The sequence below is a fragment of the Dreissena polymorpha genome, chromosome 1 (assembly GCF_020536995.1).
Source record: "Dreissena polymorpha isolate Duluth1 chromosome 1, UMN_Dpol_1.0, whole genome shotgun sequence".
Lineage (NCBI taxonomy): Eukaryota > Metazoa > Mollusca > Bivalvia > Myida > Dreissenidae > Dreissena > Dreissena polymorpha.
This window is the reverse complement of record NC_068355.1, coordinates 190,447,602-190,464,284: the sequence shown is the minus strand read 5'-3', so window position 1 is coordinate 190,464,284 and position 16,683 is coordinate 190,447,602. Positions and strand designations below refer to the sequence as shown.

Below are 16,683 nucleotides of genomic sequence, written 5' to 3'. Positions count from 1 at the left end.
ATCACACCCCGGCAGAGCTACGGCAACGCCCCGGTTTAAACCCGGGCGTCGCTAGTACTGCCCAGGCGGAGCCCCGGTAAATGCCAAGGGCGTCCCGTCAGAGCGCCGGTTTACCGATGTACCGTAGCTATACCGGGACACTGTCGGCATTCACCGGGGCAACACCGGCGACCGGGTCGTTGCCGTAGCTCTGCAGGGGTCTGTATGGGCCCCGGTGGAGCTGCGGTTTCGTCCCGGTTGTCACGGTGCCATCCTGGTTGTTGCCGGGGCCGCCGGTCGTTGCCGGTCCTTCCCTTTAATACTTTCCCGGTGGAGCCCCGGTTGTTCCCGTTCGTCCCCGGTTCATTCCGGTCGTCCCCGGTGGAGCCCTGGTTCTTCCCGGTAGAGCCCCGGTTCATCCCGGTAGATCCCGTATCACGCACCGGGGCTCCACCGGCATCATAGTGAGACTTGGCCTTTATAAGGAAAGTCAAATGTGTGAGACATAAACCTACGCTATGATGCAATCATTCAAACTGTATAGAATGACATCGTAACTATGCTATTTATTGAATATAAACAGCAGTCTAATTTCATATATATGCAAATATAATTTTAGTAACATGGTTAAAGTTTCCATTGTTTATAAATTTGGTGAAGAAATTTTAAGCAGTGAAATTTAAAAATAAGAAGCTACGGGCGTTTTCATTTACTAATATTAGCAAGCATATTTTTGAAATTGGGCCCTGCGATATATACCACTGAACCGATTTTCCTCAGGAATCAGCATTCGCTCCTTTTAAGTCTTCCAAGCGTTGATTCAGTATTAACACTGGTGTTATTGGTAATGCCATTTATGCGTTTTCAAACGGAACACTCGTGTCAAAGATTAAGCTGTGAAGAGGTTCGGGACAAGCGAGCTTCCATATTGTTATCAACAGTTCGTAACCACTAAACGTTAGCAAGTGCACAAGTCGTTTATATTATTCCACACAACTATATTGTGTGTATATTTTTCTGAAGTACTTATGTTAGTTGTATGTTGTGCTCGTTAGTATTGCCTTGGTCAGTGGTGTTGTAAATATATATTAACATAATTCATTTCTCGCGTGTTCCGCTGGAATCTCAAAACCACTTACTATCCGAAATTGTAAACGATCCAATTGCATAAACGGATAATCTGCAACTTTTGTTAAAAAAAAAATTGTGTTTTTATTTCCTAAATACTTAAATTGATCGTCACATAAGCGAATGTTATTAAATGCATTATGTAATATATGTACGACCTAGTTGTTTTTATTTTACATTACCATGTATTAATCGCTGTTACATTTTAAATCATGTTACCTCCATTGATCCTGTATGCTTCTGAAGTTTGGGGTATCTATGACATCTCTGATATGGATAAATTGCATAACAAATTTTGCAAAAATATTCTTTGTGTAAAACAATCTATACTTCTAACTAAGCTGTACTAAGTGAACTGGGTAGATTTCCTTTAGCTGTTATAGCCAAAGTAAGGGCTTTGCGCCATTGGATGAAACGAATTAAGTATTCAGAATTCAGTATTATATCAAGTGTTTACGGAGCAGATGCATATTTTAACCAATTTAAATTGTACGAAAAATAATCTATGGTGCAAGGTTTTATAATTAAGTTTAGACAACCTTGGCTTTGGCTATATGCTAAATACTCCTGAATTAACAGACGATATTGAATGCAAGGTAACTCAAAGACTAAAAGATCAATTGGTACAAGAATGGAGTGATACATTATATTTACTGCCGAAATGGAATTCTATTCAAAATTTTAAAAAAGCTTCGAATATGAAAAACACCTTGATTGTATATCCAACGAAAACTCCAGAATCCTAATGAGCACATTTCGATCAAGTTTACATTGTCTTGAAATAGAAATTGGCAGATATAATGGGATATCCCGAGAAGAGCGGACGTGTAAACTTTGTTATCAAAATGTATGCAAATCTGAATATCACTTTTACTTTGTTGCCCATTAGATAACGAATTGCGTATAAAATATAATAATATTATTATTATTATAATTATTATTATTATTATTATTGTTATTATTATTATTATTATTATTATTATTATTATTATTATTACTACTACTACTACTATTATTTATTATTATTATTATTATTATTATCATTGTAATTATATTACTATTATTTTATATTATTAATATTATTTGTATTAGTAGTATTATTTTCATTATATGATGCTTTTGTAATTATTTTAAGGCTGATTGCAGTATGCTAGACATTGTTGAGTTATATTTACATATACTGTGTTTTTTGAAGACCACATTGTAAAAAATATATGCTTTTTCTTAATGTGTTATCTTCGTGAAATAAAGTTATTATTATTATTATTATTATTATTATTATTATTATTATTATTATTATTATTATTATTATTATTATTATTATATCAGAACATCCTGGCCTATCATTAGTAAATACATATCAATGATGTCTATCACAAATGTTCTAAAACTCAAAACTATTGCAAAATTCTTGACAGGAGCTTTTAAACTAGAATCTGAGAAAGTAAACCGTTTAGCTGATGTATACTTGCATGTTTTCACACATTAATGTATTGCATAGTCTTACATGTTATTTGTTATTATGCACACGTTGTATTTTTGTTTGACATATTTGTTTATACTTCAATAGGTTATATGTTATATTGTATGATTCCCTGTCTTGGCCACATCTTTTGTGTATATATGTTCTTGACCAAAGGCAGAATTCCGGATTGCCAATAAACTATTGAAAAAAAAAGATAGTTGTATTATTGCTCGGCTTAAATATTACATAAGTTTCACAACGTACAAGACAATTTTGTTTGCGACTTGAAGCACCAGTTGTAAAAGAGTATTCAACGGAGACAGTTTTGAACGAAGATTCTCTGACAATTGCGTTGGGAAAATATGTTGTTTTAACAAAATATGTCATTTAACTTATGTGATCATGCACTTACGCGAGTGGATCCTTCACCGTGTTGTTTATGATGTTGCAAAGAACTTGAAGCTAGCAAAGACACCGTTATTTACGCCTTAGCTCAATGTATGGTGAAAATAACATCGGACATGCCTTTTAGTTGTGTATTTGTTTCTGCTCGTAAACCATTTCGCTTCCTAGCGAAACTAAAATATGTATTCGGGATTTAAATATTTCAAAAATAAAGGAATATTTAAAGCAAATCTTAAAAACAACGCAATTTCAATGATTGTCATGTCGTCGACCAATAACGCAACTTTTAACGTTTGACTTTTAATCAGAACGGAAAATAACGTTTCAGTTAGCGAGCCGCAGATCTTTGTTGGGTTTTTTTCAGTTAATGTTTGACGATCATTTAACCAATAAAAAGTAATCGACCTCAAATTAATGCGGATGACCCCGATAATCAATGTGTTGTTTTTCGATGAGAACATTGACAGTTCGTTCGCATATAATTTGTTTCCAGTAATTTCAATCGGTCATTTTCAAAAATTACCAGAGTAAAGGTGGGAGCAGTGATTTTAGGGTAGGACGCTGGCTTAGAGATCGAGAGGTCCAAATCCCGCCCTGACCACTGGAAATTTCCTGAGCAAGAAATTTATCTCACATTTGCTCCTCTCCACCCAGGTGTGTAAATGTGCTGTGGCTGCATACTGCGCCGAATGTTGACGGACGACTTATGGCCCAGTGATCGGGGGGGGGGGGGGGGGGGGGGGATAAAATGTGAAGCGCCTCTGAACGCACATACTGTATGAAAAGGGCGCTATATAAATGCGGTAAAAAGGTGTCCGTACGCAACATGTTCTGTGTTGAGATTTAGTTGTACGTTCTTTAAATTTCATTAAACATACATGTAAATATAATTACGTTATTAACTGTTAAAATATCGAACAAAGTATCTGCACAATGCTTTTTCCATTATAATGCGACATTTTTTATTGACATAATCATATAATTTAATTGAGGGAATAATACTTTTATCATTTGTGTAGTCGTGTGTAAGAAAACGGAAGGTTTCAGTATGGCGCCGCTAAAATATGCCTCAAATATTCAGACAATATTCCGTCGTTAGACATACACAAGAACAAACTATTTCTTTGTAAGACAAAAAAAGCTATAAAAAGATCTGTGCGGAACTTCGTTATCTTTTGGAAACACGGCATTGTGTGGGGACGAGTTTTACCCGTAGTGTATCTTGTTATGTTTATTTCTTTAGCCTCATATGACGCGTGCGACTGTTTCGATGGTACAATTTAGGTTAAGAATAATTAGTCATTGCGGCGGAATATGATTGATATTTGGTTGAAAATGATATACTACTGTAGTGCTTTCTGACATAATTAAGGAACTATTTTGTAACTTATGTGCTCCATCCATTTACGAGTTGTATTTGATCGTTTCTTGTACAGGTATACCGCAAATAATATTCTTCATTTTTTTATTATAAATCAAACATGATTTTTGCGATTATTGATGTACTAGTAATCGTTAATTTTATTGAATGTTCACAGGTTGACCGCTATTACGAAAAGCTAGACTATTGAGTGACGCCGCTTTCATGAAATTTTGCGTTTACACAAAGTCGATTCTAAAAGACAATCTTGTGTAGGCGGAAAGTGTCGTCCCTGACTAGAAGGTGCGGACTGCACAGTCTAATCTGGGACGATAATTGACCCACATGCATGAAGCCCAAGTGTCGTCCCTGACTAGAATATGCGGACTGCACAGTGTAATCTGGGACGATAATTTACCCACATGCATGCAGCCCAAGTGTCGTCCCTGACTAGAATATGCGGACTGCACAGTATAATCTGGGACGATAATTTACCCACATGCATGCAGCCCAAGTGTCGTCTCTGACTAGAATATGCGGACTGCACAGTCTAATCTGGGACGATAATTTACCCACATGCATGAAGCCCAGGTTTTCCAGAACGAGGCTTTAATCTGTACTGTGCACGGAATTGATCACTTAAGGATTAATAACATGCACGTGGGCAATTATTTATGGCATACAATCAATTTATAAAATCGTATCCATAATGATCAACGGTAAATCATCCTCAATGTCCCTTAATAACATTTGTTTTGGTCTCCGAAAGAAAACCACCAAATATGGATAACACAGTTTCCAAAGAACACAGAAAATATAAGGGAAAATGTTACGCCACTTCAATATACGTTTTATGACCTGTCTTTAAACGACATCTTATTATTGCCTAAGTCCCATTAGTTCAGAAACATGAGTTGTGTGATTAAAGTAAGCAATAAGGTAAACAATCTTAAGAAGCAATACCTCAATTATGAATATTTAAAAATATACACATTTATGGAATGAGTGCTCCTGATAAAATAGAAACTTGAAAAACATTATTCAAAAAAAAAATTTTTATTAAATAAAATAATCTTAGATGCCGGTACATAAACAAGTTAAATCATTTGAATAACATTAACGTATACAAATGAGAAGCGTTCTGGGAAAACTGGGCTTAAAGCGTAAAGTGTCATCATTGATACGCCTGTGAAGTCCGCACCTGATTATCAGGGACGACACTTTCCTTTTTTATCGTTTAAGGAGGTGTCGTCCAAATTTAAAATCCAGTTTAGACGAAAAGTGTCGTCCCTAATTAGACTGAGACATTTACACACATGTATAAAGCCTAGTTATCTCACAGCGTGGCTAAATTATAACACGGCATATTCCCACTCCTGAGAAGATGGACAAATGCACTCCCATAGAGGAATTTTAAAGTCAAATGCCTTATCAATAAGGAAATGTAAGTTTGAGTAAATTTACAAATAAGAAACATCGATATAGTGTAATAAGAAATCTTTATTACAAAGATGAGAAGAAGTGTTTAATGGCATCTGATACTTGTTTTACTAAATTGATTCAAATTTAAAATTCCCATTATTTTCTTTAATTTTATGAAAAAATATGTGAGTGTTTTAATGAAACTGTGCTTTCGTCCTTGTACCAAACTTAAGCTGTGTACGCGGCCCACTAGGCTCACTTACCGGTCCCTGATACGGATTTGTGTTAATCACATACAAACATTACAGGTTTGCGCTAACTTACACTCTATATGTGTGCTTTTGAATCTGATCGACGTTTAATAACATAAAGTAGCAGCGCATCATGCGGTTTTCATATGGCCCGGCATCTGATATTGTTTTATATACATGTTTTAAAGAACATGTTCAAACATACAGTTCTATTTTTTTGTCAAAGGCTGCATTGTGTGTGTACCCGGAGTATGTCCGAGAACTAATAATGAATTTTCGGATGGACTCACAAAAGTCGGAAATAACTTTTAACTTCAGTTGCAATTTCCAGCTACTCCGTAATACAGTGTTTGCTAAAATACATTCAATGATGACGACTAAACGACATTGGCCTTGAGCGGGGATCGAACCCGGGTCGCCAACGTGAAGGCTCGTGTACGAACCACTGCGTTAAACGGACATCTTGATTGCTGAATAACCAATATCGCCCCATATACTTCTAAGTAATCCCCGAAGTTCATCTTACTGGTGGCGTCTTTGCAACAGCAACTTGGTAGAGCGCATTGATACACCGATGAGACGCAGACGTAGGTTTCCGCGGAACGGCGCATAAATGGTTCTTGGCTCGCTTGAGACTCTACGACAATCTTACTGCATGTCGTCCATTTGGGTCCAGTAATAAACTATCCCGACTATGGCGTGCTTATGCCTTATGGGCTGGAATCGTTTTTGTTTACGGAGGTCTAACTTTTATAACATACACCATTCCTTCTTTGCTTAAGTAAATTGTTACTTATCACTTAGATTTTCAGTTCATGGTGTTGGTGCGTTTTTGTTCGAATCTGTTTTCGTTGAAAGATTTTAATATGATTACAGAAATCTATAAATTTAGATAAAACGTGTAAATGCATCATTTATGTATCATTTACGTTCAGACAATGATTTTTCGAGTTGATGAAATTCGTTTTTAATTGACTTTTTTTCTAACAAACATTTCCCAAGCTTGGTTTTCCAAACAGATTTCAAAGAAAATTAATTTATACATGTAGTTCCATTTGTAGTACGGGGGAGGTAACAGTGCTGTTTACTGGCTTTCTTGATTATCATTAATAACGTTTGATGAAAGTATTAAAAGTACAAATTACTACGCCTACAAGCTTTCATAAGTAATATATACTGCTACAACAGTAGGTGTTTAAAAACAGATCAGTGTAACAGTTTTTGCGGCATGTATAACGGCTCGCAGGTCTAGTTGGACGCATTGTACACATTATTTCAGAATTCAATATGATTTAACTTTTTTTATTTTCCGTCGCTTACAAATAATAGTACTTGATTAACGATCTGTTAATATGTTTCACGTTCTATTAATATGGTTCGCGAGTGTACAGACTACCCGCTTTCCGTTGCGGTTTGCGTTTCCGTCTTATCAGTGGAACATTATACAAAAATTACGAAATCTCTTGATTGCATATGATACAGATGTAGGCTTTCGTAGACCTACATCTATATATGGCTATACATATACTTAGCTATGTGTAAAATATATATTTACACTGATTATCGATACTGGTTAGATAAAGCTGTGTACGATATGACACGTGGCCCTTATTTACTCAACGAAAAAGGACATCATTCGTTCTTTTTACGAAACTGTTTGGCCCTTTTCACCGTGTTTGGCACTTTCAGTATCTAACTATCGTTGGACCCGAAAATAATTCGCGAATCATGAATATTTCATGACAATGGGGGAATTTTTCAGTGCGAACGTATTTAAAAGAGATATGTATAACAATATTGATTATACGTTTGTAAAGGTTAAAAATAAAGTACATATTGTCATTTCCGTTCACTTAAAACCCTTTCCGCGGATATGGGCCCTCTGCGGTCTTCTCCCTCATATCCCTCGCGACGAATGGAGCAAAAGTGAAATTCATGTGGTTATGAAGCAACTGATTATTTGGAAAAATTATTTTCAAGGAAATTGTACACTTTTGGTGAATCATAATTCGGCTTAACAACGACGCTATCACCGAGTTGGGATAAGGAATTTATTTAAATTTTTGGTACGAAATTCGGAGGAACGAATTGATCTAAAAGAAGCTTTTTTCACGACCACATAAAATATTGACGCAGTATACAACGCGGGAATATCTCGTATATTTCCAATAAACGACCAAAAAGCTCCATTCTGCAACAACAACGATGAATATGTGGTAGGCCTTTCTCATAATACATTCATAATGTTTGTTTGCCATATATTTAAGTAATATGATTATAGGTGCTACCTAATTTACGGGCAAAAGCTTTTTAAGTTTTTTTGATAACCATGTATTATTAATAAATATATGGACATGATTGTGTTCAAAATATGATAATTGTTGCAATAATTTAGTAATGCATCCAAAAAAATCAATCTTAAAACGAGTTACATGTTCCAAGCTTGAAGATCTAGCATCTTATATATTTTTTTGTTTTCTAGCCACAGGAATTTATAGCTGGTTCGGTGTCTGTGGTATAGTGGATGGGGTGTCTGCTAACTGGCTTAGTCACTGGGAGGTCTCTGTATTGATCCTTTAAGTGGGAGCATTCTTTAGATAACCCTAAAGACATACTATGGCGTACCATTTGGGTTGAAAGTCAAGAAGACCTACACGTTAAAAAGAGAAATGTACGTCGAAGTACAATAAGTACGTCGACATGAATATAAAATACACTTCAAAGTATATATTTGTATGACAAAGTACAATTTGTACTTCGACATACATGTTTGTACTTCTACGTACACATTTTCTGAACAGCCAATCAAAACACTAGTCTCTTGAGCCGCTTTTCCTTCAGATTTATTCATAATAAATGTTTAAAACTTTAGTTGAGGACAAAATGAATAAAAATATCAGAATGGCAAAATAACGTCACATAGAAGTTTCAAGTATTTAATGCATTGAAATAGATTATATACAAATTTGAAGAAGATTCAATTGTTACCTTTTTAAAATTAAAATTGTTCAGCATATTGTGTGTCTGAAATGATCATGCGGGGCGGAGTATCACGACCGTCCAGCGCATTACTGTGTTGGAAATTCCCAACGGTAACCAGTTACCAAGCATTAATGGGATAAATAATGTATTATAAACTCCCCGTTGGTGGTATTTTGTGATAACCATAACTTGCATAAGTCAGAGGTTAATTCCGCCACGCCAGGTCAATAAATACGCACAATATCTATGAGTTAGCGGTCGATAGCCGCATAATTTGGTATAAATTATAATAATAATAATGTTTCATAAATACGCACAATATCTATGAGTAAGCGGTCGATTGTGGCATAATTCGGTATAAATAATAATAATAATGTTCAATGTCAAAAATCTCTAAAAGCAACAGACGTAAGGTGTCTTCTGATTGGCTAACACTCAAGGGTCGGTGAAAATTGTACGTCTAAGTACATTTCTCGATCTACTTAGTAGGTCTTGCAGACTTTCGACGTCATGGTACGTCATATAGACACTAAGTACTGGTCCTATTCAGGAAACAGTTTGTTTCATCAAATGTCTCAATTCAACTTGACAGCTTGCTAAAGCAGTTGCATTTAGCATACAGTACACTGATTTAACATAATCAAAATCATGTGATGTGTCAAATCAATTTTGATTGACAAATTTGACAGGATTTTTGTTTAATCCAATAAGTTTTAGACTGTCAAATAACACACACTACGTATTGAAAGCCATACCTGGAGCTTTCGTCTGTATATCACTGACTTCAACAGAAGAATGATTTCTACTGTTGGGAAACGTTAACACCACTAATTGTCTTCTTATTTATTATCAATGTATAATTATGTGTAACAGCATAACAACATACTTGATTCGCAATTAAAATATTTAATTAATACAGGTATCTTGCAGGTTTCTAATTTTCTTTCGCAAACTATTGTTGAATAGTTTAAATTTTGTCGCCACTAAAAAACTAGCCATTTTGTAGCAATTCTAAAATCACAGTCTAAACTGCATACACTTAGCTCTATAGTTACAATATGAATGCAAATATTAGAATGCATCATGTTATATCATCCATTTTTTTTTATTTAAACATTCAAATAACACATAACACAGTACATATATAAAAAGGTATGTGGTATTGTGTGGAGATACAAAACACTTCACATCATTTATTTGCACATAAAATAATAGTTACAAAATAAGTAAAACTAAAACACAATCATCAACCTACATTTCAAGAATATTTACGTATATGAAATTACTAAGTGGTGTTATTGTATTACCTTTTACAAAATTAACATTGCTGGTTTTGTACTAGCCATAAAACATTTATCATGGATTAACAAGTAACAACCAATTTATTAATTACACAATAGAACGGTAATCATATTAATTACATTATGCATTTACTAAACAAGCTATTTGCTACTGTTTAGAATTACACTATCTTACTAAAAATGATCACAGGTACTTAGTGCTTTTACATACTTGTGGTAAGTTTTGTATTACTAGTTTGACAATTATCGGCAGACACTTGTCGATATACAGACAAAATTTGCATGGGAACTTCCTTTTTTTTTCAGCATAATTGCCTTCAAATTGTTAATTTAACAACCCTTTGACATTGTTTGCACATCTGATCTTATTATACAATAGCTGATTTTTGTTTATAGATAGACATATATAGACTTTTCAAAGTTCTATAAAAGTTCACACATGTTCCATCCAAGTAAACAAGCAGAACCAATAAAGATCACCACAGATAATAACTGTGTGTATAGCTTGGAAATTTGATAGATCAGGAATCCCTCCTTTGTTGATTTCTGTAAACCAAAACTGTCAGTTTTGCTGGATAGAATGGCTTGTATGGTGCTCAGCTCTTGCCTTCGGCTTCGCAGAACAGCTTCTAAAAACGGAAAACCAACAAATATCTTAAAATTTGATCAATAATGCAGACAATTTATAAATGTCTTGTTTTTTGTTGATTTCGAATCTAGAAGATTTTTTACGTAAGATTGTAGTACGAAAATCCAACGGTATCGGATTTTGTGGTTTTAGGCCTAAACTAATTATAGTGATATGTAACCTTTCGGGATATCGGTAAAGTGCGAGCAGATGAGGTGTAAATACGTTAAAAATTAAAGCTAAAAGACTAAAAAGTTAGATCGGAATATCTTTAAATTTTGTGAATAAATGTGTTTCTGGTGGATAACAACGACAACTTACCAGAATATTGCTCATAATCACACGTAAAACGTCTTTCTGAGACATTGTGTACACACCGGTCTTACTCACAATAACGAAGTGACGTCACCATCTATGTATAGAATGCTTTCTGAGAGCGAATGAAAATGCGTCACATATTCTGACAAATAAACAGTAGGGTGTCGTTATTGAAATACCGCGAGAATACTGGAAGAATAGAGATGCCAACTATAATGTTTAAAACAAATAATTTTTTAACAAGCGTTTGTGATTTGTCAGGATAATAATAACAATAAGATATCGAAAAGATCAAAGCAAATAAATTCGACAGAAATCTGAGATTCGGCAATATATTTAAGACGGGTTTTGTTCACCTAAATTGTGTTTGGTAAAGACTGTAACTATATGTAGTGAACCAGTCTTCGGCTTATACTCACTGAAGAAGAGCATTCAGGGGAGATAATTGAGTAATGACTTAATTCTGGAACGGTTGCGAAGAAAAACAAATAATGCGAGAATATTTAGTGCGATTCGCTACACAATTATGATGTCATTGATATAACTTTTCCTGAGGTATGTATTTACATGTGATTTAGCATATGTCAAATTGTTTTTGATTTGTTCAAGGCCATAAATAGCATCGCGAAAATATATGTCGCGTGGCAAATTTTTTTGAGACGTATCCATATGTGATATTCTTATGTAATTTTATGTCTAAATTCCCATATGTATGAACGGTCAACGCCCGCTTTGCGGGCTTTTGCCCGTATAAATAATGAAATTGAACCACAAGAAGACACTGATATAATTCGCCCCACGACAAGTTCGATCCCGTTTGCATGGCCGTTAATATGGTTGTTACTGGTTGAGTCGTGGGTTCTGTTTGATTCGTGGGTATAGATATCGCCTGAAATAATGCGATAGAATGTTCGCACACGATGCAGTTCGTTACGGAAAAATGTCTTGACACGGTCACCATTTTTTCCATTCAAAAATGCGTCAAAAACAAGTAAATAGTGTAATTCATCATAACTTGATAGGTCGGTATGAAATATTTCCCCATTTATGTATTGTTCATATAGTGTTTCAAAGTAACACAAAATCGTTTATTTAGAAGTATATACCATGCTACATCGTCTGTTGACATTTTTTCACAAGAAATTAACCTGTCCTGCAAGGTCAGTTTAAAGGCTATTTATAGTATGCAAATCTTGAAATTCTGGCAGCCAATCAGAACCCACGAATTAACCGGAAGCTTATTTTCATGATGGTAGTTTGACACTATCAACATAGCTAAAGAAACTTCAGCGTACAGTTTATATAGTATTGACAGACCTGTACGCTGAAGCTAACCCCGTATCGAAAGTCAACCAGAGTCGTAACATATTTATGTCACGCTATAAATCAAAGAAAGCTCATTTTCTTGGATACATTTCTACATATATTGGTGAATGAATATAAATTACTGCATCGAGGAATATTTTAAGGTTCAAATGTTTCAAATGCATCTTACAATAGATGAAAATAACTCTCATCAGTCTGAAATTCACAATTTTGACGCCATTGTCGCTTTGCCACGTGACGAGTTTTCATTTTGATACTTTCGGATAAACCTTGACATGTTATGCTGAAATTGTAAACATTACTTTCGTTTTCTGAAATCTATTATTTGTCATTAACAACTTACGTCTGGTGGATTATAAGACTAATTTCATTGTGAATCAGGTAGTTTTATATAATATTTACTTTGGCTTTGTATTGACACTACAATTTGTTAACAAAATAAGCCAGAATAATTAAAATACCGGGAAATGTCATTCTGAATTTGAAAACACCTGAGCACATGGTTTGTTACTAAAAATAGAAATAACGTCATATGACCGTGAAATCTCGTGAGATTCGCATTTCAACTAAGTCTGTCAGATCGCTGTTTTTCTCGATATGTAAGAGCAGAATAGATACATTTTAAATGTTTAAGATAGTATTTTGTGAAAGAATATATCAGTTAAATGTGAAAAATGTCAATCTTTCCAATCAAGTGGTTGATTTGGGCCAACAACTCCATTTAAAAGCTGTTTTGGACCGGTCTTTGTTAATTGTCAACTTTTCAGGAATTTCTGGTTGACTTTCCTAATGGGGTTGGTCCATAACTATAAAGTCGCGCCAGTCAAAAATCATAAAAAGCGACATTTAAAGTTATGGAAGCCAGAACTACTATCAACACAGTCGATTATTTTGATGATAAAAGACGATAAACATTTGGAAAAAAGCAACAAATCTTAAAGAAGAAAGGTGAATTATTATTTTCATAATGATTCATGGTCATATATTTATAAAATATTTGTAATGTAACAACTTTATGAAAATTACCCAGGACTCAACCAGACTATAGCATACTAATAGGTTTAAAGTTAGTTGATACCGTGCTCTGAATTGCCAATACAACGTGTAATGCAGGTCTAGTTTGATTACTCTTTCTAAATCAGTGATTGCTTTTGCTCAAAATAGCAGCCTCGTACAACCTGTCAATGGCAAAAAGTAAAACATTTTCTGTTAGTCTCATTTATAGGAAGCGCAAATTATTAAGAGATACTTTTTGTATGGGCTAAATTTTTTGGAACATCTCATCGGGAAAAAGTCTAAAATGTGTTGGACACCAGAACGTCTAAATTTTCATGAATTTGCGTAAAATTGCAAAATAACTTGACCAACTCATTCAGTTTTAGTTCTGAAGTCCATTTTTACCTCAAATATTGGCGAATTGAAGTTAGAAAGGCATAAATTCTTCAGTTAAACTTCTGCTTTAATCTCAAAACAATCACTGACCTGTAGCCATGCCATGAAACTGATTTAAATATGGACCAATCAGAAGAAGGCATTACGGTGTAACGTGTATGCGTAATTTTATTTAACATGAGCTTTTAACACCGACTTTTACCAACTAGATCTTGTATGCTAATCTTTGTCGATTTAATAAGCATAAGTTCAAAACAGATATGGTGCAGTTTCTTTTCTCTATTCTAAGTTTCAGCAAGTTATTTTGCATGTCTTTTTTGCACCTGTCCTCTGTCTGTGTTGTTTTATGTTCTTACATTCTACGTTACATAGGACGGTATACTGTGCGATCTGTATCAATATTATTTATGTACAGTATAAAAATAAAAGATGTAATTTATTTCAGAACTTTTTAATTGTCATTTTAGGAAATAAACAATGCTAAATTAATCCAGAAAAGTATAATAACATTGGTTTACTATGTAACACTCTGCACCACAACAGACGAACACAAACTGTATTTTACGTCGTTTATTCTTCCACATTTAAACCAGATGCTTTACATCGAGGTCGTGTTATCAATGTATATCTACACAGCGAGCTAATCGAGAGATATTGACAAATTGAATAGCGGTTGGATTTAAATTGCTCAGGCGTACAAAAATCAAAGTGCCATTCCATAATTTTTATGGAACATTATCGAGAAATGAATTATCTACACAGGTATGTAAATATTATTGCAATCCGTTGATATTAAGTGTCTTATATCGGGGCTTGAATGTTGCGCACAAAATCTTTGCGCAACAATATAGACAAAGAAGGCAAAAATTCCAACATAAATTGAATGGTTCAGCCGTTCGACGCTCCAAATATTACCAATATAAAAAGTAGCTTAATATTTGAGAGCCTCAACAAGTTGGACTAATTTTCTTGAGGCTTGAAGTCTGACCAAATTTCCCTTTCCCCCCCCCCCCCCCCCCCCCTAAATGCCAAACTTTTGGACCAATAAACTCATTAAGAAGGTTATACAAGGATAATTTCTTAGCATGTCAAACAGAGCATGTCAAGTTGCTTCTGAACAACAACAGGCTAATTATTGGTTCGCTAATGTTGCAGGGCATATAAGATTGTACGTTGCTATGCTCATCTGTTGCGTTAGTTCTGGCTACCATAACTTTAAATGTCGCTTTTTATGATTTTTGACTGGCGCGACTTTAAGGTAGCGCACCTCTAATGGGCACATATCCAAATATAATCTAATTAATTATTTTGTTAATCAGCATCATTTCACTGAACTACATGCAAATTTGTAGGTAGGCTTTCCATGCTTTAAAAAAAAATATACCGTTTTTTTCAAAACCACCCAACGCTCAGCTTTTGTACAGTTTATTTTCACCCCTGGGGTATATAAAAGTTCCATAATTCATTTAAATTTCCAAATATGGGCATGCTGTTGGTGTGTATAGATGCAGTTAATGTGTTTAAAATTTAAACAAGATGAAATAAGTATTCTTTTACAGACATTTATTTTTTACAAATTTTTATCTATGGAAGAGCGCCATGAAATGTAAGTGATTTCAGCCAAGTAAAAATTGGGTCGGTTAAAAACAAAGTGTCATAAAATTCAAAATAGTATCATTTAAGTTATATTTTAAACATAGTTTTTATAGAAACACTATATACAGCAAAAATACCAAGAAATAGACAGATTTACCGTTTACTTTTTGAAATAAAAACAAAAATGCAACATGCATCATTCGTATTTTCAGCAGTAAATCACCCAATTTAGCCATAACGTTGTTTTAATTTTAAAAATTGTAGGATGTGCATAAAAATTTCAACATATTAAACAAAAAAAAATAGCATATATGCTACATTAAATCAAATTACGTTAGAAAAGAAATAAAACGTGTTGCAAAAAGTATGCGATGTCGGCAGGATTCGAACCTGCGCGGGAAGATCCCAAAAGATTTGTAGTCTATCGCCTTAACCACTAGGCCACGACAACTTCAAATTTGTGCAAGCTTAAATTAAATAGTTATAAGTCAACAGGTAAAAGGGCTCACCAAACTTTGAAGAAATCGCGAAATCGTATTTTTTCAGATGATATTTCGATCAAAGTCAATATTTATTGTGAAAATAATGTATTCTGAAGGAATTACGTAAACGTGTAACAAAATTCGAACTTTGAAAAAAATAAAATGCATCTCTCGGAAATAACCGATCTTTGAAGATCGGCAATGATCGTAAAATAAATCGCGGGAAATCATTAGAGGTGCGCTACCTTAAAGTTATGGACCAACCCCATTAGGTAAGTCAACCAAAAATTTCCGAAAAGTTGACAGTTAACAAAGACCAGTCCAAAACAGCTTTTAAATGAACTTATTGGCCCAAATCAACCACTTGATCGGAAAGATTGACATTTTTCAAATGTAACTGATATATTTTTCACAAAATGCTATCTTAAACATTTATCTTTTCTGCTCTAACATATCGAGAAAAACAGCGATGCGTGATTTTATGGTCATATGACGTTATTTCTATTTTTAGTAACATACCATGTGCTCAAGTGTTTTCAAATTCAGAATGGCATTTCCCAGTATTTTTAATTATTTTTGCTTGTTTTGTAAACCAATTGTAGTGTAAATACAAACTTAAAGTAAACAATATTTTAAATTACCTGATTC

At 34.3% G+C, this 16,683-nt stretch overlaps 1 non-coding gene across 1 annotated transcript; it reads right to left on the bottom strand.

Moving 5' to 3' along the window:
• Nucleotides 1–15,922: 15,922 nt before the first annotated feature.
• Nucleotides 15,923–16,004, bottom strand: Trnac-aca (transfer RNA cysteine (anticodon ACA)). The gene has a single exon. It is a non-coding gene; the product is annotated as a tRNA-Cys (tRNA).
• Between the last annotated feature and the right edge of the window lie 679 nt (nt 16,005–16,683).